This window comes from Narcine bancroftii, chromosome 1 (assembly GCF_036971445.1).
Source record: "Narcine bancroftii isolate sNarBan1 chromosome 1, sNarBan1.hap1, whole genome shotgun sequence".
NCBI lineage: Eukaryota > Metazoa > Chordata > Chondrichthyes > Torpediniformes > Narcinidae > Narcine > Narcine bancroftii.
The window spans coordinates 297,129,215-297,152,857 of record NC_091469.1 but is presented as its reverse complement, the minus strand read 5'-3'; positions in this window follow the sequence as shown (position 1 = coordinate 297,152,857).

The following is a 23,643-nucleotide window of genomic DNA, read 5'->3' as shown; positions in this document are numbered from 1 at the left end:
TTAACTTTTGGGGCATGGTAGTCTGTGTAACCAATTATATTGTATCATGCGTAACCTCATGTTTATTGTATTTCTCATAGTTCTGGAGCATAGTTTTTTCCCATTTTTCATTTTTTATCTTTATGTTTAGATATTGTTCCCACTTTTGTTTGGGTTTACAGCTTATTTCATTGTTCTCTTTCTCTTGCAGTTTGATGTACATGTTTGTTATAAATCTTTTAATTATCATTGTGTCTGTAATCACATATTCAAAGCTGCTTCCTTCCGGTAACCTCAGCCTGCTTCCGAATTTGTCCTTCAAATAGGTTTTCAGTTGGTGGTATGCAAACATTGTATCGTGAGTTATACCATATTTGTACTTCATTTGTTCAAAAGATAATAAATTGTTTCCCAAAAAGCAATTTTCTATTCTTTTGATTCATTTTCTCCCCCATTCTCTAAAGGAAAGGCAATCTATTGTGAAAGGGATTAGTTGATTTTGCATCAATAATAATTTTGGTAGTTGATAATTTGTTTTTTTTTCCTTTCTACGTGAATCTTCTTCCAAATGTTGAGCAGATGGTGCAGTACTGGTGAACTTCTATGTTGCACCAGCTTTTCATCCCACTTATAAAATATATGTTCTGGTACCTTCTCCACTATTTTTCTAGCTCTAACCTGGTCCAATCTGGTTTTTCCCTTGTTTGATAAAAATCTGATAGGTATCTTAATTGTGCTGCTCTATAATAATTCTTAAAGTTTGGTAGCTGAAAGCTCCCTTGTTTGTACCATTCTGTTAATTTATCTAGCACTATCCGCGGTTTCGCCCCTTTCCATAAGAATTTCCTTATTATTTTCTTTAGCTCATTGAAGAATTTATCTGTTAAGGGAATTGGTAACAATTGAAATAGGTATTGTATCCTTGGGAAGATATTCATTTTAATGCAATTTACCATTCCTATCAGTGTTAGTGGTAAATCTTTCCAATGTTCTAAGTCATCTTATAATTTCTTCATTAATGGCTGATAATTTAATTTGTATAGATGGCCTAGATTATTATCTCATCTAATACCTAGGTATCAGATTGCTTGTGTTTGCCATTTAAATAGTGATTCTTTCTTAAACTTTATGAAATCCGCATTATTCATTGGGATCGCTTCACTTTTATTTGTATTGATCTTGTACCCCGATACTTCTCCATATTCCTTCAATTTCTTATGAAATTCTTTTATTGATAATTCTGGTTCTGTTAAATATACTATGATGTCATCTGCAAATAGACTGATTTTATATTCCTTCTCTTTTATTTTTATCCCTTTTGTTTTATTTTCTGTTTTTTATCAGTTCTGCCAAGGGTTCTATAGCTGAAACGAACAGTGAGGGAGATAATGGACATCCCTGCCTAGTTGACCTGCTTAATTTAAATTGGTTCGATATATATCCATTTACTGTCACCTTCGCCAATGGCCCCTTATATAATGCTTTAATCCAATATATTTCTCTGGTAGGTTGAATCTATGCAGAACTTTGAATAAATAATTCCATTCTATCCTGTCAAAGGCTTTCTCTGCGTTTAAAGCAACCACCACTGTTGGCATCTCATTTCCTTGTACTGCATGGATTAAGTTAATGAACTTACAGATATTGTCCGTTGTTCGTCTTTTCTTAATAAATCCAATTTGATCTAGTTTTATTATTTTTGGTACACAGTCGGCAAATCTGTTAAGATTATAAGATAATAGCAAAACTATTAGCAGAGTCAAGTAGAGATATTGGTCTATACGATGCTGATGTTAGTGGATCTTTCCCTGACTTTGGTATTACTGTAATTATTGTTGTTTTACATGAATCTGGCATGTTTTATGTTTCCTCAATCTGGTTCATTATTTCCAGGAGAGGAGGAATTAACAAGTCTTTAAATGTTTTATAGAATTCTATTGGGAGTCCGTCCTCTCCAGGCATTTTATCGTTCAGTAGCTTTTTTAATATATCCTGTATTTCCTCTATTTCAAATGGTTTTTATCAATTTGTTTTACTCCTCTTCTTGCAATTTTGGTAGCTCAATTTTAGCTAGAAACTCATCTATTTTGTCTTCTTTCCCTTCGTTCTCAGTTCGGTAGAATTGCTTGTAGAATTCTTTGAAATTTTCATTGATCTCCGTTGGGTTATATGTAATTTGTTTGTCCTTTTTCCTTGATGCCAATACCATTCTTTTAGCTTGTTCTGTTTTAAGCTGCCAAGCTAGTATTTTGTGCATTTTTTTCTTCTAGCTCATAATACTTCTGCTTTGTCTTCATTATGTTCTTCTCCACCTTATACATTTGTAGTGTTTCGTATTTTATTTTTTTGTCTGCCAATTCTCTTCTTTTTGTTGTATCTTCCCTTGTTGCTAGTTCTTTTTCTGTACTTACTCTTTCCCTTTCCAGCTGTTCTATTTCCTGATTGTAGTCCTTCATCTTAGCTACATAACTTATTAGCTGCCCTCTGTTGAAGGCTTTCATTACATCCAATAATATAAATCTTTCACTGACTCCGTATTAATTTCAAAGTACATTTTAATTTGGTGTTCAATGAATTCTCTAAAATCCTGTCTTTTAAGTAGCATGGAGTTTAATCTCCATCTATACGTTCTTGGTGGGATGTCCTCCAACTCTATTGCTAATAACAGGCGTAAGTGATCAGATAACAATCTAGCTTTATATTCTGTTTTCCTAACCCTCCCTTGGACATGGGCCGACAACAGGAACAGGTCAATCTTTGAGTACGTTTTATGTCTACTCGAATAATTATGAGCATTCCTTCTCCTTTGGGTGTTGTCTCCTCCATATATCCAAAAGTTGCATTTCCTGCATTTATTTAACCATAAATATGGCTACTTTGTTCTTTCTACTAGACTTTTGTCCAGTTTTATCCATCTTTGAATCTAAATTAAGGTTAAAGTCCCCTCCTATCAATATATTCCCCTGCGAATCTACAATAGTCAAAAATATATCTTGTATAAGCTTTTGATTCTCTTCATTAGGTGCATATATATTAAGCAAATTCCAAAATTCTGAATATATCTGACACTTTATCATTACATACCTCTCTGCTGGATCTATTACTTCCTCCTCTATTTTGATTGGTACATTTTTATTGATTAATATAGCTACACATCTGGCTTTTGAGTTATGTGATGCTGCCATTACGTGTCCTACCCAGTCTCTCCTTAATTTCTTGTGTTCCACTTCAGTTAGATGTGTTTCCTGCACGAATGCTATTTCATTTTTTTTTCTTTTTTCAGTAAATTTAATAGCCTCTTCCTTTTGATTTGGTTATGTATTCCATTAATATTTATAGTCATATAGTTCAACATGGCCATTTCATACTTTGTTTACATCTCATTTCTGCTTCCTCACCATCACCTTTCCCCTTTTCCCCATTTCTATTTCTCAGTTTTCTTTTTTTGAATGCAATGTATGACAACACTTCTAAAACAAAATATTTCAACCATTCCCTCATCTAAAATTCCCTTAACACCAAGTGTCCCCCCCCCCTCTCCAAGTTGGCCGTTGACCCTTGCTGGGCAACCACAACTCCCCTCTCCATTCAGACTGCAAACCCATTCACAAGTGTCAACTGATTTCGCAGTGACTGTTATTCTTTCCCACCCAACCCCCTCCAGAAAAGACTTTTATCTTTCCATTACGACAAAGCTCCCCCTCATTTCGTCTCTTTTTCTTTTAATGTTTAATTTATTAATTATTAATTTTTTTAACCCCTCCTCTTTTTTCTCTCTTCTCCCTTACTTCCCTTTTCTTCCCTCCTTTACTTCTTACTTGTACATTATTTTTATTTCTTTATATGTAGTTTGTCATTGTTCTTTGTTCTTGTTACATCCCTTTATCTCTCTTTCTGTCTTGTAGACGTTCTGCAAATACTCGTGCTTTCTTTGGTTCTGAGAACAGTCTGATTTGCTGCCCCGGGATAACTATTTTCAGTACCGCTGGATATCTTAACATTAATTTATAGCCTTTCTTCCATAGGATCGATTTTGCTGCGTTAATCTCCTTCCTCTTCTTCAGGAGCTCAAAACTTATGTCTGGGTAGAAAATTTTTTTTTGACCTTTGTATTCCAGTGGTTTTTTGTCTTCTCTCATTTTATTCATTACCTTCTCCAATATATTTTCTCTTGTTGTATATCTCAGAAATTTTACTGAAACGGATCTTGATTTATGTTGTGACTGTGGTTTTGGGGCTAATGTTCTGTGTGCCCTTTTTATTTCCATTCCTTCCTGCATTTCTGGCATTCCCAGGACCTTTGGGATCCATTCTTTTATAAATTCTTTCATATCTTTGCCTTCTTTATCTTCCTTAAGGCCCACTATCTTTATATTGTTTTGCCTACTGTAGTTTTATATTATATCTATCTTCTGAGCTAACAACTCCTGTGTTTCTTTAACTTTTTTATCACTTTCTTCCAATTTTCTTTTTAAGCCACTCACTTCCATTTCTACCACCATTACACTTTCTTCCACATTTTCTAATCATTTCCCTACATCTGTTATGACCAGCTCTATTATACTCACTTTTTCTTCTGTACTTTTCATTTTTCTTTTCATTTCACTAAATTCTAGTGTCAGCCATTCTCTTAATGCTTTCATATGTTCTTGAAAAACTTTTTTTATCTATGTTCTGTCCATTCATTTTACCTCCTATTCCTCTGTGCAGAGCTTGGTGTCCTCCTTCTTCTTCTGTGTCTTCACTTGGGTTTGTGTCTTCTATTTCTCTTCTTTGCATCTGTGTCTCTTCTGACTTTCTTGTTGAGCTGCTTGTCTCAGTTTGTTGGGTATTTTTTTTTCCATGCTGTCTTGATGTTGGTCCTCGTCTTCTGGGATGGTTATCTGTTGTGTCTCTAGTTTCCTTTTTTCATTCTCACCCCTCCTGTTCCCATTGTTTTCTTTATCTTCCAGCTGGGAGCCCTGCTGTCAGGTCTCTCTCAGCTGTTCGTGCTGTGGAGTTTCACTCCACAGCTGGTTCCCCCCTCCTGTCGGTGTTGTCTTTGTTGTGCGCATCACTGCTTGGCTCCGTGAGCCATTTTTGCAGTCCTGCTGTTAGTGGGTCGTGACCCTGCAGGGTCTCCACTAACCTCGAGGAGTGGTCTCCTCTTTCCATGGTGGGTCCCTGCTTTTTCATGCAGGTAAGGCCTTCACCTATCTCTTCCAGCATTTTTCCTTCTTCTTTTCTTCCCGTTGTTTTTGGCAACATTGTCTTAGGTGCCATTTTCTCCACACCTTTATTTTTTATTTGTTGTGATTTGTGTGTCTAGGTCTTTGTTTTTTTTTTCACTTTTTTTCCTTCTTTTCTAGAGATGGCTGGTATTCTCCTACCGGCCACTACTCCATCACATGACTCCTCCCCCCTTGCCTCCTTCTCCACACTTTTCAAATCTACATTCAGCAGAGAGATAGATCACACTCTTCACTCCACTGCAGCCATCACGTGGACAAGGTACATGGAGGGTGATGTTCCAGTTGGACAAGAAGTGTCTCACTGGAAGGGTTCATCTCATTGACAGCAAGGCAAGTCCTGGTGCTTGTTTGTGAGCCCTGGCAATGAGGTACCCCCCCAGATGACTTGGATGGTCTTATCAGGGAACCATCCCAGTGAATCCATTGCATCCTCATCTTTCAATTTCTGTAGGATATTCCATGCTGACCACTACCTGATGGCTTTGTGGTCGAAGGTGTTGTTTTGGAAAAACTTTTCACACAATAGATAGATGACATGGCAAAGTGCAGCTGACTAGGAAATTGCGCAGCAATGGGGCCATGTCTATCCTTCACAACATTTTGGACAGGTAGAACCTCAGCATAAAACAGCACTGGGTGCCCTCGTACTTTGGCTCCATCCACAGTCTGATGCAGCCACATCCAAAGGTGGTTATCAGAATGTGGGCCATGCTGGATATGCTCTTGCCTCCATTGTCAGGCAATGCACATGGCATCCCTTCAGATCCTATCCATTTTGGAGTCTCATATGAATTGGGAAAACTGCTCTGTTAACTACCATGGAGGAGGTATGGGGGATGGGCCACATCTGCACCACATACAGCAGTACCAAAAGCATCTCACACCCGATGACCAGGTTCTTTACAGTCATTGAGAGGAAGCTCAATGCCCACAGATTCAATTTTTGGTGGACTTTTGTGATTCGCTTCAACCATTTCTTATTATATGCCTCAGCCCCTTCAAACAAGATCCCCAGCACCTTCCAGGAAGTCAGATCTGAATGTAAAGGGGACGTTGGACTAGTTACCAAAGAGCATTGTCTTGCTCTTCCTCTGGTTTATCCTGGGCCCTGATACAGACTCAAATTGCCCACAGATGCTGGTTGGTCTCCAGAGCAATTGTGCATCTGTACAGAAGACAGTGATTTCATCCATATGCAGGGAGGCCTTGACCTGAGTGCCTCCACTGCCTGGCAACGTCACTCCTCTTATATCCTTGTACTTCCTGATGGATTTGGCAAAGGGCTCTATGCAGCACACAAATAAGGCTGGATATAGTGGGTAACCTTGCGTAACTCCAAACTTAATGGTGAAGCTATCTGTCTCCCACCCATTGATTCGGACTGCACTATGGATGTCCATGTATAGCAGTTTAATCCAATTCCAGATTCCCTCCCCAAAAACCATTTTGGAGTGCACATCCATCATGTTCTTGTGTAATATACAGTCGAAAGCCTTTTCCTAGTCCAAGCTGATGAGGCAGGTGTCCCCCCCACACATCCTGAACATAGGCGATGGTATCCCTGTGCAGCACGAGGCTGTCAGAGCTCTTCTTGCCCGGAACTATGTAAGTTTGGATTACCAGCCCCAAAACAGACTTGACTTAATTGGCAATGACTATAAAATCCTGTCCAAGACCAATGTACAGCAATGGTATGGATCTCCAATTCCTGATATCCTCCTTCTCCCCACTTCTGTTTGAAGATGAAAGAGATGATGCCGTTCCTCATGGAGTCTGACATGCTGCCTGCTAGGAGAATAGCAGGTCCAGGCCATGCAGTCCCACAGAGTCATGTACAACTCAGCCAGTAGGCCTTCACCTCGGCAAGTCTTACTCGGCAGAAAGGAACAGATGGAGACTCTCTGCTCCCCCAGAGTAATTGGCTGACAGTGAAATAATGTAGATTTTATCTGTACCCTTGATGAGTTCAGCTTGTAATTCAATTCCCAGCTATGCTGAAAACTAATTGGGTGGTTGTCACTTCACATTTGTGGAAAATGAACTGTTCTGTCCAGGTGCATTGTAACATTCCCCATTGTTTTCTTCCAACATAAACAGCAATAACTCAGAAATATTCAAATGAGCTGTACATCACATTAGTAGGAATTAATTAGTATAAATTCAACTAGTATAAGTTCAACAGAGGAGATTAACAAGGCATGAAAAATCTGAATATCCAGAAAGAGCCACTGTTCCCAGTATACCACTTTACCCACAGTCTTAAAGGAGAAATCAAACAGAAATAGTTTTATGAGGGAATTGCAGGTGAAGGGGGCTGTAGGTGATCACATTTTAAAAAAAGACATTGTATATTTATAAAATCAAATTTTCTTGAGACATACATCACAGTGACAGGCCATTTCTGCCCACAAGCTCATATCGCCTGATTACACCCAATTAACTTACAACCTTCAGTAAGTTTCAAATGGTGAGGAAACCAGAGCCCACCAGAGAAAACCCAAGCCCACCGGAGAAAACCCATGCAGCAAGAGGAGAACATACAAACTCCTTACAGACAGCATAGGATTCGAACCACCATCCTGATCGCTGGTGCTGTCACAGCATTGCTTTAACCGTTATGCCCAACCGTGCCACCCACAGAATTCAGAAATTGTGATGCAGTATGGCAAGAATTGGAAATAGGGTTTAGAATTCTAAACCTGGGGCAGTGCTTAACTTTATTTAATACACAAAAGTGCTGACGAAATTCAGCATCTCCTGCAACGTCCATAGGAGGCAAAGATATATAACTAACATTACCTTGACAAAGGGCTCAGGCCTGAAACATTGGTTATATATCTCCTATGAACACTGTGGGATCTGTTGAGTTTCTCCAGCACTTTTATTTTGAACTTCAATCATAATGTTCACTGACTTTCTTGTCTTACTTAACCTTTATTGGTGAACTGCTGTGAGTTAAGGTAGGGATAATTTTTTTTAAAATGAAATGTGCAAATAACTGTAAACATATCACCACTGCAAAGTTCGCTCTCTTGAAAGTGTGGTCATTCTGTTCTTAGATATGGAGTTTCAGCACGTAGACCTAGCTATAAGGAAGAAATGGCAAAATATTTCCTCGTCAGGATATATGACGTGTAGGAGAAGTTTTTGGGTGTGGTGCTGCCATTGTCCTTCCAGGTGGTAAGGTTTGAGAAGTGCCAACATTAGCACCGTGACTTGTAGCTGCATCAGGTTTTAGAGAAAGTACACAATCCACTCTCTGTGTGGCATTGATTACACCAATGAATATTCAAATTAGTGGAAAAGGGCGTAAATCAGATAGACGATAGTCAAGCTTCTCTAATGTGGTTGGAGCTGCACTCAACCAGGCAAGTGGAAAATATTCCATCACACTCCCATCCTGCTAAATTTTAATTAATCTAAGTAAAAAATGTGATTCTGTGGTTTTTTTCCTCCCCTCTGGGCAGATGAGTGAATTTACAATTTATCTGTGCTCTTGCAGTTCTGTGGAGAATTTGAATGTGCTTTTTTTTTAAAATGGAACATTGCCCTTAGCCAAGGCTCAAATGATGCTTCTTTTACATATTGATTTTTTTTTCCAAAAAGGAGCAGAAGTAATGAACTGCATAACTACATGCAAAATTTTTGCACTGATTCAAAGGCAATGTGTTGACACTGATAAGACTGGACTGGAAGTTTGTCAAAGCTGAATGAAAGCAGAAGCCAAAGAGAAAATAGGATGAACCTAAAATGGCTGAAGCATTTCTTTCCCTTTGAACTAACATCAGAGGAAGGACAAGATTAAAAATAAAAGACAAACACATGAAAAGTGCAGAACTTACTGATTTCGGTCCAACTTGGCAATGAATAAAAAGAAGGTCCATTTGAACTTTCAGCTGACAAAAAAAGTGTGTCAGCAGGGCTGCTGTGAACTTTGGCCAATCCACCATCGGTCTCTTAATGCCAGGTGATAAATTAAATTGCTTTCCTCCCCCCACCTCCTTGATAGACCAATACCTGCACTGTTGGCAACTTTTGGGTTGGATGAGCAAACATGATTTGATTTCTTTTCAGGACTGATACTGAAAGCATCCTTTGTGAATACAAAATTGCAACAGCAGAGAAGTGACTGCAGCACTCTGCTCGCTTGCTATTAACACATTTTTATGATTCGGCCATCCAGCTGTTCAGTTGTCAGTGCAGGAAGTCCACACAGCTGTGTTCTTCTAGAATAAGAGTGTTTATCCTTGGTTTATGGACATATTTTTAGGCTTTTTGGGGTATAAATTTTATCCCTATTCACTCAAATGCAATCTTAGTCCAGCCTCACATAGGCATTCTCTTTTGTCAATGAGTTTGATATACAGAATTATGTTGGGCATCATGATGTTTGCATTACAGGATGTTCCAAATTCTAATAACTTACAATAAAATGAAAAGCAATGTTCCACTGAAATGTTTCATATTCCAAAATAAATTAGTCTCTCAGATGTTCAATGATTCAGCATTTGCACTTTTCCAAGAGAGCATGTTTGAGTTCAGAACATGACTGGAAAAATTTCCTTAAGCAAGTTCCTCAAACATTAACCCAAATTGAAGATCAAAGTTGTAATTTATTTAGTTTTACTGACTCTACCGAATGATTGAAACTCTGTAGATGAAATATTTACATTTAGAAAATGCTGGGGAAAAAAAACTCATCAGGTCAGTCAGTAGCTGTGATGAAGGAAACCCGTTTGATGAAATATTATCAATCAGAAATGTTAACTGTTTCTATCTCCACAGATCTTGCTTGAGCCAAGTATGTGCAACACTTAGTGCTGTTATATTTATTCCACATTGCAAAGTGCGCTTGCATCCTCCTTTAAGCATGGGAAGGGGAGTCGCGTCTTACATAATGCCAACAAAGTTATAATACTTAGCAATTGAAAAAAAAGTTTTTCTTTGAAAATTCTATTTTTCATTTTTCAAAGCCAACATATCACTTCTGAAAACAGACTTTTAAAAAAAAACATATTTATACATTCCTAGAACAAATTGCTTTGAGTTTTATATAAAATGTCAATTTATTTGTAATTCCCCTCCCTCCCCCAACATCAAAAGCAAAACAGGAAATAATAAAGAAAAATTAAAAGAAAACCAAAAATTTCAGCGCACTGCCAATCTTTCTAATCTACTTTCACTCTGAGGCACTTCACTGCTGTTGTCTTTACATTTTATCAGATTTTCTGACCAGTGGGCTGTTATTATAACTGGGCACCAAGATGCTCGAGACAAAGTTTCCATATTTTGGCAAAAGTACTTATTTCTTAAATTATATGTTATTTTCTCCATGGGCCATTAAATGAGGGGCAGGGGGCAGTTGGGCTTCCAGGTGATTGCAGTACTTTTTTTGCTACTGAAAGGGCAATGTCTATGAACTTAATTTGGAATTTTGTTGATTTTCTGCTTATGTCCTCCAAGTTTTCTAATAAATGCAACTCTGGATCCAGTAGAAAGTCTACACCCATGACCATGGTTAATATGTTAGATAAATCAAGCCTAAAGGGTCTCTCCTTCATGCAAGTCCATATGAAGTATATAAAAGTACCAATTTCTAACTCACACCTGTTACAGGCCTAGAGGACCCCAAAATCCAGCAGCAATAGAAATTCACCAAGATAAATGGTTGCTTCCACAAAAATTGTTTTTGATTTTCTTTAAACATAAAAACAGGATCAAACTTTAACACTACTATTAACTTAACCCCCTTCTAATTCTAAGTACACATGTACATGTTCAGGAAAGTTCTTTGATTCACAGTCCAATCTCACTTCTCACTCCTCCAAGTTCACCAGTATCAGGCAATTCTTATATTGGGCACAGAATTTAACATTTATGAATGTTCACTAGGCTCTAGTAAAAGGTAAATGGTTACTACTCAGGAAGGTTCTAGTTGGTTTCAGAAAGAGATTTGTTGGACACACACAAAATAATTTCCCATGATCAGTACTTCAGTGTCTTGCTGAAGAAACTTGCCCTATCATGGGTTTTCCAAATGATAATGTCTTCTTCCAGGTCACCAGAGTTCCTCTTGTTTCCCTTATTTCAGGAGAAAAACTCTTGCCAGCCATTTCCTCTTCTAAGGACCACAAGGGTTTTTTTCTTAGGGTGAACTCAGAACTCACCGTCTTCAAAATGAGGTTTTCAACAAGCTTCCAAAAGTCACTGCAGAAATTGTTTTTTTTCTCTCTCTCTGCTTGCCAGACCACATAACCCCTCTTAGTATAGCAAACTGAGAGGAGACGAATTGCCGGCACCGGAATCAGTTTCTGTCTGGCCATCTCTTGCTTTCAAAACAATAATCCATTTACTCAACAGCATCTGTCCAATTAACACCTGTCTGTGAAGTCTCCATAGGCATTCTTCAAAGATTCTGTAAAGTCACTATGGGCATGAAGGGCTATGATTACCAGATTTTAGAAAATTGCACTTTTACAAATTAATAAATCTCTTCTTGTAATGTGGTAGAGTAGCATTTTCTCACTGCTGTCAGGGTACCATTGAATCTTTCGTGTTTGCTTTCTGTGGATCAACTACTTACTTAACAATAATATTTGTGTTTACATATTGTGCACATGTATTGTTCGTCTGTATGTTTGTTATGCCTGTATATGTGTTGGCAGTGTTTTGCGATTTTGTCAGGTTGTACTTGTATAAATAAACTTGAACTTCAGCACCACTCGTCAACCAAGCATTGCAGTCGGTGAAATTTGTCTGTGGATTTTTGCTGCTTTTCTGTGAAAACATGGATATGATGGTTTTCAAGGTCCTCCCAACAATAATAGAGAGAACGAATTAGGAATAATTCCAATGATTTTACCCCAATCTAGTTAATGAAAGAGTGCTAAATAAAATATTTCCTTTGGGTGTTCTTTATAAATAAATCAATCATGCAACCATTCTCTGATTGCTTTATGAAAACATTTTATGGTGGAAATTGTGGCGTGTCTGCATTATATGCAGGTTGTAATACCATTAAAAGGATTGTCCCAGTGGTTACAAACCCACCTACAAACCTCTCACAGCTACCTCAACTACTCCTCCTTACACCCTGTCCCCTCTAAGGAATGCATTCCTTTCTCTCAATTCCTTTGCCTGTCACATCTGACCCAGGATGAAGTCTTCCATGCCAGATCATCCTTCTTCAAACAACATGGCTTTCCCTCTTCCACCATCAACCCCAAAATCCTTCATTACCCACTTATCTGCCCTGGTCCGTTCTGCACCCATGCATAACAGGGACAGGATTCCCCTTCTCCTCATGTACCACCCCACCAGCCTTCACAGCCAACATCCTCTATTTTTATGTTATTCTGCCATTAGATACATCTTCCCTGCTCCTCCTGTCTGCCTTCCACTGGCAATGCTCCCTCTGTGACTTTCTCATCCACTCCTCCCTTCCCACCCACTGCCCCTGTGAGGACAGGAGATGCTCCACTCCTGCCCACACCTCCACCCGCACCATCATTCATGGCCCCAAGAGAAGCAACTCTTGTTGAAGGGGACATCTAGTGCATCCAGTGTTCCTGTTGTGGTCTCCTCTACATTTGAGAGAATGGGCACAGAATGGAAGATTGCTTTGTGGAATACTTTTGCTCTGTCCACTGCAAAAGCATGCATCTCCATATGGCCACCTATTTCAATTTCCCGCATCATTCCCTTCCTAACATGTCTGTCCATGGCTTCATGCAGAGCCAGACTGAGACCACCTGCAAATTGGTGGAACAACAACTCATATTCTCTCTGGGAACCCTCCAACCAGATGGCATTAACCTCAACTCCCACCTCAATTCTCCATGTCTTCTTTCCTGTAGCTCTGTCCCTCCCTCTTCCCTTTTCCATCTGTCTTCTTTAACTCAACCTAACCACATCCCCTCCCCCGGACCCCAATCAATTCTCACCGTTCATTTCTCCTGGCCTCTTCTCCATATCCAGCTATCACCTTTTGTCTGTTGGTCTGCACTCTTCTCCCTGCCATTTATTTTATTCAGACACTACCTACTTTTTACATACCTTGAAGAAGGGCTCAGGCCCGAAAAGTCAGTAATATATCTTTACCTCCTATGGGCGCTGCGAGACCACCTGAGGACATCCAGCATTTTTGTATTTCAAATGGAATAAGTCATCGTGACAATTAGTCATAATTGAGGTTTGGACCTTGTTTAACTTAGATTAGAGACCTGCAAATGGTAACTTCTGGAAGATAAATTTGTGAAATAGTTTCTATTGGCAATCCAACATTATAGTGAAGGATTTCTAAAATTCCAAAGAGCCTGAAGGAAAATACAGTTGCGCACTTATTGAATCTGACAACATATTTTACAGGAATGTATGTTTGGATAATATGCACTCCTTTCATCATATTAACCAGTTTTTCTTTCTAAGGAATAAAATAGACCATGAACATTTTCCCACAAAAGTGACAATTTTAGGCTTTGGTCTGAAAGGGATAATAACATTCTTCCTTGAAATCTAGGGTGTGAGAAAAGTCTAATGATAACATAATGAATTTTATTCTGAAGGAATTGTGATCCAATTCTATCCATCAGAAGTTAAACAGGCAATTGTCTGAATGTTCCATTTTCTCCTTCACTGCAGGGTAATTGGTATCACACACATCAGTTAATATTCATAACAGCTTGGGAAAGAATGTTTAAATATCATGGCTATCAGAAAGCTATTGTACATTACTTGATGCTTAAAATGAAGTCCTTCATGGAGAGTTCAGAGCTTTGTGGAGAAGACTATATTCTAAGATATATACTTCCAGGTGCAATTTAGTTTATATCAAAGGAAAATTATGAATTAAAGAGTAAAAGTTTGAAATACAATTATTTTAGTTGCTCCAAACTTTCATGGAAATGTTTATGTGATGCATAATGCTATTTGAAAATAAATTAATTCACCAAATAGCGAGTTCCAATCACTTGGGAAAAGAAAAGTTAGAGAAAATACAAACTAATTTTACACCTGGCCGTCTTTTGAATACAGAACACATAAATTAAGTTTTCAAATTGTCTTGGGTAATCAAGGTCGCAAACAGCCCCACATGCTGCCAAATAAAGAGTGGTGCTATTCAATCCAGCTAATTATCTACAAGCTCCACTAGGTACATTTTCAATTAAGAAATAAAAACATACTGTCAGTGATTTGAGAAAGAGTGGTCAGGCAGTACCAGGAGTGAACTGCATTATTGTACCGATATAGAAAGTAGTGTTTTGATCATCTTGTCAAATTCTTCCAGAAGAAATACCGTATATTTTGATGTCCACTCTGAACCCCCTTTTTCAACCTCATTTTAGTGGCGTACAAGTTGACCTCTAAAAATCATGTTGACTGAGCTGTTGGACGTTGGCTGTTATCATGGAAGCTCCAGCAAAATGACAAAAGTTAGAAGTGATAGAAGTAGCCAAGAAAACCAGCAACTGTGCCTCTGCCAAGAAAATTTTATTTACATGAGAAGATGGTAAGAGATTGGGAAAAAGAAAAGACTAAGAAAAATGACAAAATGGCAATGATCTATGAGAAGAGGAATCTCTCGCTGGTCAGAGTTGGAAAAAAAATCACATTGCAACATGGATGTGTGAACAGAGGAAAGATTGCTACATCGTCATACAAAATAAGGACATTTGTGCTATAATGGGCCAAGTCGCACCCAGAACAGTAAAGATTTTGAAGCTACAGTCGGCTGGTGCAACCGTTTCATGAACGGGAAAAATCTGGTATTACAACAAAAAACAAAAATTGCTCAGAAACTACAAAAATATTTTGATCATAAAGTTGTGTTTTCACCAGTTTATTATATGTAATCAGCAGAAACACCAGTTTGCATTGGCAAATATTGGAAACGTGGACAAATCCCCATGAATTCCAGCATGATAGGGCCACAGTAGAATGTAAAGGTGTGAAAACAGTGCAAATCAAAAGTACAAGCCATGAAAGGACCAGGTTTATGGCTGTGTTATCGTACATGGCTGACAGACTAAGTTAAGACTCACAATAATCTTCAAGCACAAACTTAAACCTAAAATAAAATTCTCAGCAGGTATTTTTGTACATTTTCATGAAAAAGAATGGATGAATGAAAATGGTGTAAAACTATAGATAGACAATGTGTGGAACAGATGGTGTATGCAAAGAACGGAGTTTGTTGGTCTGGGATATGTTTCGTAGCCACTTAACTGAGAACACTAAAAGTAGATTTGCACTAAATACTTGCACGGCAGTTATCCCAGGTGGCTTGACATCGCCAGTGCAACCTCTGGATATCTGCTTGAACAAGCCAAAGATCATGTGTGTGTGAAGAATGGAATACATGCATGTCGAGTGCAGAAATGTAGTTTACAAAAGGCAGGGCAATGCGTGCTGCATCACCTGATGTGCTGTATGACTTGCTGCTCAAGACCTGGGATAAAGTGAAAGTAGAGACTGTTGTAAAATCATTTTAAAATGTGGTATCTATGTCAACCCATTTGATGACTGTTTAAACAGTGAGAGTATGGATGTGTTTGCTGCCATCTTTGTCCCAACGTTAGTGATTCTGAAAGATTCTAAATGTGAAAATTTTATTAAAATAAAAACAATGAAAATTTATTGTAGTTGGGGTTTTTTATTGGATCAACTTATGTGCCAAATTGATTTCCAAGGGTCGACTTATACACCAAATTGGTGTCCAGCGGTTTTTGGAGTTGAATTTAAGGTCTCAAAAGTATATCTGGTGAATAAGTCAACCCCCATTTTCAGATTTTTGTGGGTTTCAAGTCAAAATATACAGTAGTTCTGTGATGCACTGTGGTAGCAGCAAGCAGACACAAAGCATAAAAGACTACTACAAGTTTTATTCAGCTAAAAGTCTGTACACCAGTTTCATCTGTGATGCCTCCCAAGTGACTGGCTCAGGAGGGGCCAGCTCAGGCTTATATTCAGGTTGGCTGATTGACAACCAACCAGGTGGAGTCAGCCCCCAGGTGGTCCTTCTGCAGGTAGAGAGATCGCCCCCTGCAGTAGGCTAGTGGTCTTATCACCACAAGTTCAAAAGTATTGTTTCTTTCTGTGCTCTACTTGTAGACAAAATAAGTACTGGCCACATATTGTGGTCAACAGAAAACAATCTTTGGTCACTTCTGATCTGCGATTAAGGTCCAAGTTAACACATTACTGTCAATAAATGTTCAGGAATACGCAGACAATTGCAGATTTTAAAACTGATAGGAGTGACTGCGAAAGGGAAGGAGAAATGCCATTTATGAATTATTGCCAGATCACAAAAACGTGAGTCCCAATTTCCCATTGCAAATGTATGAGAAGATCAGCATTATCCTCACATGTTTTCGGTCATAATTTTAGCAACCAAGTTCACACCTGGTCTCATCCTACCTTCCTGCATCAAGCTGACACCTGGTGTTTCTCATTTTGGCGGTGTCTAATTTGTCAGTGTGTGATTTAATCTTCATTGTCCACCTGTAGTTCACCGAGGGAATAATCTCTTTTTAGGTAGCGTGCAATTATTTGATTCCCAAGGAACTTGGTAGCAGTTAAGCATTTCCAAGCCATTGCGCTATCAGAGTTTTTGTCTGTGTGATGGCATGGCCTAAACAAAATATGCATGTGTTGGGAAATTACTGCAGCTGTCTAACAGTAAGAATTCATCATGGTATGATGTGAAAACAATTCAGCACGGAGTGGATAGTTTTGGAGGGCTGAAGTCTCATACACTGTTATAATGCTTGATGAATAGTCAGATATATTACAATCATTGCTTGCATATTTCAAAAAGCAGCTCATTAAAGAATGCGATGACAGAAGTCATGCTTGGTAATGTATCAGTTTTAATGCACGTGCCAGCATTCAAAACCTCTAATGCTGCTTGGCCATGTTCTTAACATTGCAACAGTAATCTTTTCCATATATCCAGCTCCAACAGTGTCATCAGGTTTGCAAATGACATGACAGCAGTTGGCTTCCATCAGCAACCACAATGAGTGGCACGACAGAGAAGAGGTGGAAAATCTTGTGTTACGATGCGAGAATAGCAACCCGAGTCTCAATGTGGACCAGACAAATGAGATGATTGTGCACACAGAGGAGGACTAGGAATGACCATCCTCCATTACACGTCAACAACTCTGTAGTGGAAAGAGTAGAGAGCACCAAGACTCGGAGTCCCCTAAAATAGGGACTTATTGTGGACAAATGGGATCTCCTCACTTGTCAAGAAGTTACAGCAGCGACTGCACTTCCTGAGAAGACTGAAATGGGCAAGGCTACCGGCCACCATCCGACCGACTTTCTACAGGAGTTCTGTTGAGAGTGTCCTGGTTGGCCGCATGGCAGTGTGGAGGCCAATCCACAGGACCATAGGAACAGCAGAGAGGTTCACTGGAGTATCCAACCCTCCCAAATGACCAGGATCATTGTCTGAAGAGGGCTCGTAAAATTGTTCAGGACCCTACTACCCTGCATACGGCATCTTCCAGCTATTCCTGCCAGGAAAGAGATGCAGGCTTGTCAGTGCCAGAACCACCATGTTGAGAAATAGTTTTCCCCACCAGGAGCAGTGAGACATCTGAATGGCTGATGAACTGCTCATAGATTCCCTCCGAGACTCATATATTTAACAAAATTTATTTATATTTTTATTGGATACAAATCTGTTGTAAATATGCACACAATACATTTTGCATGATTTTTTACACCAAGGACCGAAGAATACTGTTTCGTTCAGATGTACTTATACAATTGAATGATAATAATAAACTTCAACAGTCTCTTGGAATGGCTACAAGCAGCATTTATCCATTCAGGAAAGATGGACGCCTCATGTGAATTGTACATGATGTAAATTGTTCAAGGAAACATCAGCAATAGGGAATCAAGACGACATATGAAAGAATGTGGCACAATTTCTGGACTGAAAAATAATGGCGTTTCCACCTCTGTAACTCTATCTCTGGATAAAAGTATTGGACTGTAAATGGTCATGAACAACAGCAAAAAGGATGGAGACATAGGGGAAAAAAAGGGATGAGGTCCTTCAAGATGAATTTAGGGATTTAGGAAGTAAATTGAGGAGTAGGACCTCAAAGGTAACAATCTCTGCATCTGACGGTCTGCATCTGAGCAGGCCGGGACCAATGTTCTTGGGGGTTTGTTTGCTAGTGCTGTTGGGGAAGGTTTAAACTAATGTGGCAGGGGAATGGGACCAAGTCCAGAAAGTCAGAGGGGTGTAAAATGAGAATAGAAGCAAAGGGTAACAAGGTGAAAAGCATTAGAGGTAGGTAAGTAAAACAGGGGGAAAACCAAAAAGAGCTATTTTTTTACATAATGGTAAAAGGGATAAGAGTGTGGCTAAAGAAAGACTGAAGGCTTTGTGTCTCAATGCAAGGAGCGTTTGTAATAAAGTGGACGAATTGAAGGTGGAGGTAGCTATTAATAACTATGATATAGTTGGGATCACAGACGTGGCTTCAGGGGAGATGTGACTGGGAGCTCAACATTCAGGGTTACTTGACATTCAAGAGGGATAGACAGAATGGAAAAGGAGATGGAGTAGCCTTGTTGGTTAGGGAAGAGGTGAATGCCATAGAAAGGAAGGACATCAGTGTAGAGGATGTGGAATCCATATGGGTAGACCTGCAAAACATGAAGGGCAGAAGACTCTAATGGGAGTAGTGTACAAGCCGTCTAACAGTAGCAGTGAGCTTAGTGAATGAATCATGAAGGAAATTGGTAATGGGTGCAACAAAGGGTTGGCAGTTGTAATGGGTGACTTTAATCTACATGTCGATTGGGTGAAGCAAATTGGTAAGGGTAAGGTTGAAGAGGATTTCGTAGAATGTATGCGGGATTGTTTTCTAAATCAGCATGTTGAGGAATTGGCGAGGGAACGAGCCATTCTAGACTGGGTACTGAATAATGGAGAAGGGTTCATTAGCAATCTTGTTGTGAGGAAACCCTTGGGCAAGAGAGACCACAATATCGTGTAATTCTTCATTAGGATGGAATGAGACAGAGTTGATACGGATAAAAAAGTTTTGAACTTGAAGAGGGGTAACTTTGATGGTATGAGATGTGAATTGGCTACAATAGATTAGCAAATGGTACTTAAAGGACTAACGGTAGAAATGCAATGGCAGTTGTTTAAGGATAGCTTGGAGCAAGTACAGAAATTGTACATCCCAGTTTGTACGAAGAATAAATCGAGGAGGATAGCACATCTGTGGCTAACAAGGGAGATCTGAGAGAGTGTCATATCCAAAGAAGGAGCTTACAAATTAACCAAAAAGAATCCCTGATGATTGGGAGAAATTCAGAGTTCTGCAGAGGAGGACAAAAGGATTAATTAGGAAAGGTAAAAGTGATTATGAGAGGAAGATGGCAGGGAACATAAAAAATTACTGTAAAAGCTTTTATAGATACGTTAAGAGAAAGAGGTTAGTTAAAAAAAATGTGGGTCCGTTGCAGACAGAAATGGGTGAGTTGATCATGGGGAACAAGGGTATGGCAGACTGTCTGAATGACTATTTTAGATCTGTCTTCATCAAAGAAGACATAACTAATCCACAGGAAATTATTGAGGATCGGGGATCTATTGTGACAGAGGGACTAAAGGAAATAATTGTAAGTCAAGAAGTTGTATTAGTTAAATTGCAGGGATTAATGGCGGATAAATCTCTGGGACCAGATAGTCTGCATCCAAGAGTGCTAAAGGAAGTAGCCCAGGAAATAGCGGATGCGTTGATGATAATGTTTCAAACCTCTTTGGATACTGGATTAGTTCCTGAAGATTGGAGGGTGGGCAACGTAACCCCACTCTTTAAGAAGGGAGGGCGAGAGAAAAATCGGGAAATGACAGACCAGTTAGCCTGATATCGGTAGTAGGGAAGATGCTAGAATCAGTAATTAAAGATGCAATTGCAGTACATTTGGAAAGTAGTGGTATCATCGAACAGAGTCAGCATGGTTTTGTGAAGGGAAAATCATGTCTGATGAATCTAATAGAGTTTTTTTGAGGATGTAACCAGTAGAGTGGATAGGGGAGAACCAGTGGATGTGGTATATCTGGATTTTAGTAAGGCGTTTTATGAGGTACCGCACAGAAGACTAGCATATAAACTTAAAGACCACAGTATAGGAGGTATGGCATTAAGGTGGATAGAGAATTAGTTGAGGGACAGGAAGCAAAGAGTAGGAATAAATGGGTTCTTTTCAGAATGGCAGCCAGTGATTAGCCAGAGCTCAGGGCTGGGGCCACAGTTGTTTACGATATATATAGATAACAGTATCTCGAAATTTGCAGATGATACGAAGTTGGGTGGCAGGGTTAGCTGTGTGGAGGATGCTAGGAGAGTGGACAAGTTAGGCGAATAGACCAGGATGTGGCAAATGCAGTATAATGTGGATAAATGTGAGGTTATCCACTTTGGAGGTATGAACAGGAAAGAGGATTATTATTTAAATGGTATCTGTTTAGGAAAAGGGGAGATGCAGCGATGTTGCTGTGCATCAGTCGTTGAAAGTGGGCATGCAGGTGCAGCAGGCGGTGAGGAAGGGGAATGGTATTTTCGCATTCATAGCGAGAGGATTTGAGTACAGAGATCCTGCTGCAGCTATACAGGGCCTTGGTGAGACCACATCTGGAGTACTGCATGCAGTTTTGGTCCCTTTATCTGAGGAACGACATCCTCGCCATGGAGGGGGTGTAGAGAAGGTTCACCAGGCTGATACTGGTGATGGAGGAGCTCGCATATGAAGAAAGGTTGGATAGACTAGGCATGTATTCGCTGGAATTTAGAAGATTGAGGGGGATCTTATAGAAACATAAAATTCTTAAGGGTTTAGATAGACTAGATGCAGGAAGGTTTTAGGACTGAGATAAGGAAAAATTTCTTCTCTTAGAGAGTGGAAATGTGTGGAATTCTTTGCCACAGTAAGTAGTTGAGGCCAGTTCCTTGACAATATTTAAATGTAGGTTATATTTGGCACCTGTGGCCAAGGGGATTAGGGTGTATGGGGAGAAAGCAAGAACCGGGTACTGATCAGCCATGATCATGATGATTAGTGGCGTAAGCTTGAAGGGCCAAATGGCCTACTCCTACACCTATTTTCTATGTTTCTATGAGAGCATTCATGATCCTTGTGAAATTTATAAATCCTTTAATTCAGAAATGCATAAGATGAGATGCTGTTCGTCATTGCAATGCAGATGTTGGAATATTGGATTCTCTGCTGACAATTCTCTGCTTTCCAAGACTTTCTCTATGAGAGTATCTACCAAACATATCCTGCACCACCCAGATGGATAAGTGCTACACTGCTGCGTACAATCATTGCAGCCACACACTAATGGTTAGATTCAGGATCGTATTTGTGTTGCTTTCTTAGCGAGCTTGCTTGAAATTACTTGTCGGCTTTAATTAATTTTCTCTGTTTCCCTCTATATTTTTGGGCTGATGTATTGAATTTGAAAGCAGAAAACACTCAGTGTAATACTACAGGGGAGAATAGTTTCACGCTAGAACAAACTAATTCGTACAAATCAGCAAGAAACAATGAATTTCTAATTTATTCGAGTATCTCTAAATAGCAAAATGGCATCTTCCAAGTTATAAAGCTCCCAGAGGAAATTCCTCATATGCTGTGCTCAATGGACATTCTCCAAAATGCTTAGACTCTTATAATTAATGCACTGGCATTGTAGAAAATTCATGACACAGCCATTTGGTCCACCTTGTCTATAGCAGTCCCCAGTATAATTTTGCCCCCTCATCCATCCTTCACTAGGTCTCTTCATGCAGGTCAGCTTTTCAAACAAGGATTGAAATACTTTTGGACAGTCAGGTTCCTACTACCTTCAGTGTGGTGATACGACCACCAGCCTACTGCAGGGAGTGATCTCTGTATCTGCAGGAAGACCACCCAAGGGCTGTCAATCAGCCGACATGAATATAGACCTGAACCAGCCCCTCCTGAGCCAGTCACTGAAGCATGAACTGGTGTTCACACTTTTATCTGAATAAAGCATGTTGTGCAGTCTTTTGAGTTTTGTGCTTACTGCTACCTCAGTGCACCACATTCAGGGTCAAATAAAGTTTCCTCATTCCTCATCTATCCTTTTGGTAGTTACTTTAAACCAATATTCCCCAATATTTGACTGTTTACTCATGGAGAAGTAGGTGTCTCTATCCATCTCAATTATATTAACCACACCCCCCCCCCCCAACCCGGCAAAAAGTGACACATGATTGGACTTACAATGTGGTAGGAGACAGCAAAGCTTCACTCCCAGATGAACTCAATCCCTTCTACAGGAATAAGAAAGAACCACCACTGTATACTGCCACATCCCCTGATTTATATTGAGGATAACACATGGTTCTGCCTTTAGGAGAGTAAATCCAAGAAAAGCATCTGGTCCATATGCAATACCCAGCAGATCAACATGCCAATGTATTCACAAATATATTCAATATCTTACTCCAGCAGGGATGTGGCACTTACCTGCTTCAAACAGGCTTCAATCGTACTGGTGCTCAGGAAGAGTGTGGAACTTGCATAAATGATTATCGACCAGTGGCACTCATCTCAATATTGATGAGGCATTTTTAAAGGCTGGTGTTGAAACATGTCACCACTGAGATCCATTCCAAAGAAAGGTGTATAAATCCCCAAGGCCTGACAATATATTCCCTCAGACCTTGAGGAAGGATAGTGTAGAAATTGCAGGTGTTCTGGCAGAAGTATTTAAAATGTCCCTAGCCATGTGTGAGGTGCTGGAGGATTGGAGGGTAGCTCATGTTGTTCTGTTGTTTAAAAAAAGTTCCAAGGTAACCCTGGCTGGTGAGCCTGACATCAGTAGAAAGTAAATTATTGGAAGGTATTCTAAGAGATTGGATATACAATCATGTTGATAGCCAGGGACTGATTAGCCAGGGACATCAGTGCTGGGATCATTGTTGCAAGTCATCCATAGCAACAATTCAAATGATAATGTGGCAAATTGGATAAGCAAGTTTGAATTTGACACTAAGATTGGAGGCATTATGGAGAGTGAAGGTTTTCAAAGCTTGCAGAGGAATCTGAACCATCTGAAAAAAAATGGGCTGACAAATTGTAGATGGAATTTAATGTGGATAAGTTTGATGTGTTGCATTTTGGAAGGACAAACCAAGAAAGGACATGTATGGTAAATGGTGGGGCACTGAGGAGTGTGATAAACCAGAGATCTTGGAATACAGATACATAATTCATGAAAGTGGTGTCACAGGTGGATGGATAGGATTGAAAAGAGAGCTTTTGGCATAATGGCCTTCACAAGTCAAAGTATTGAGTATAGATGTTGGGCTGTTATGGTAAGGTTGTACAAGACATTGGTGAGGCCAAATTTGGAGTG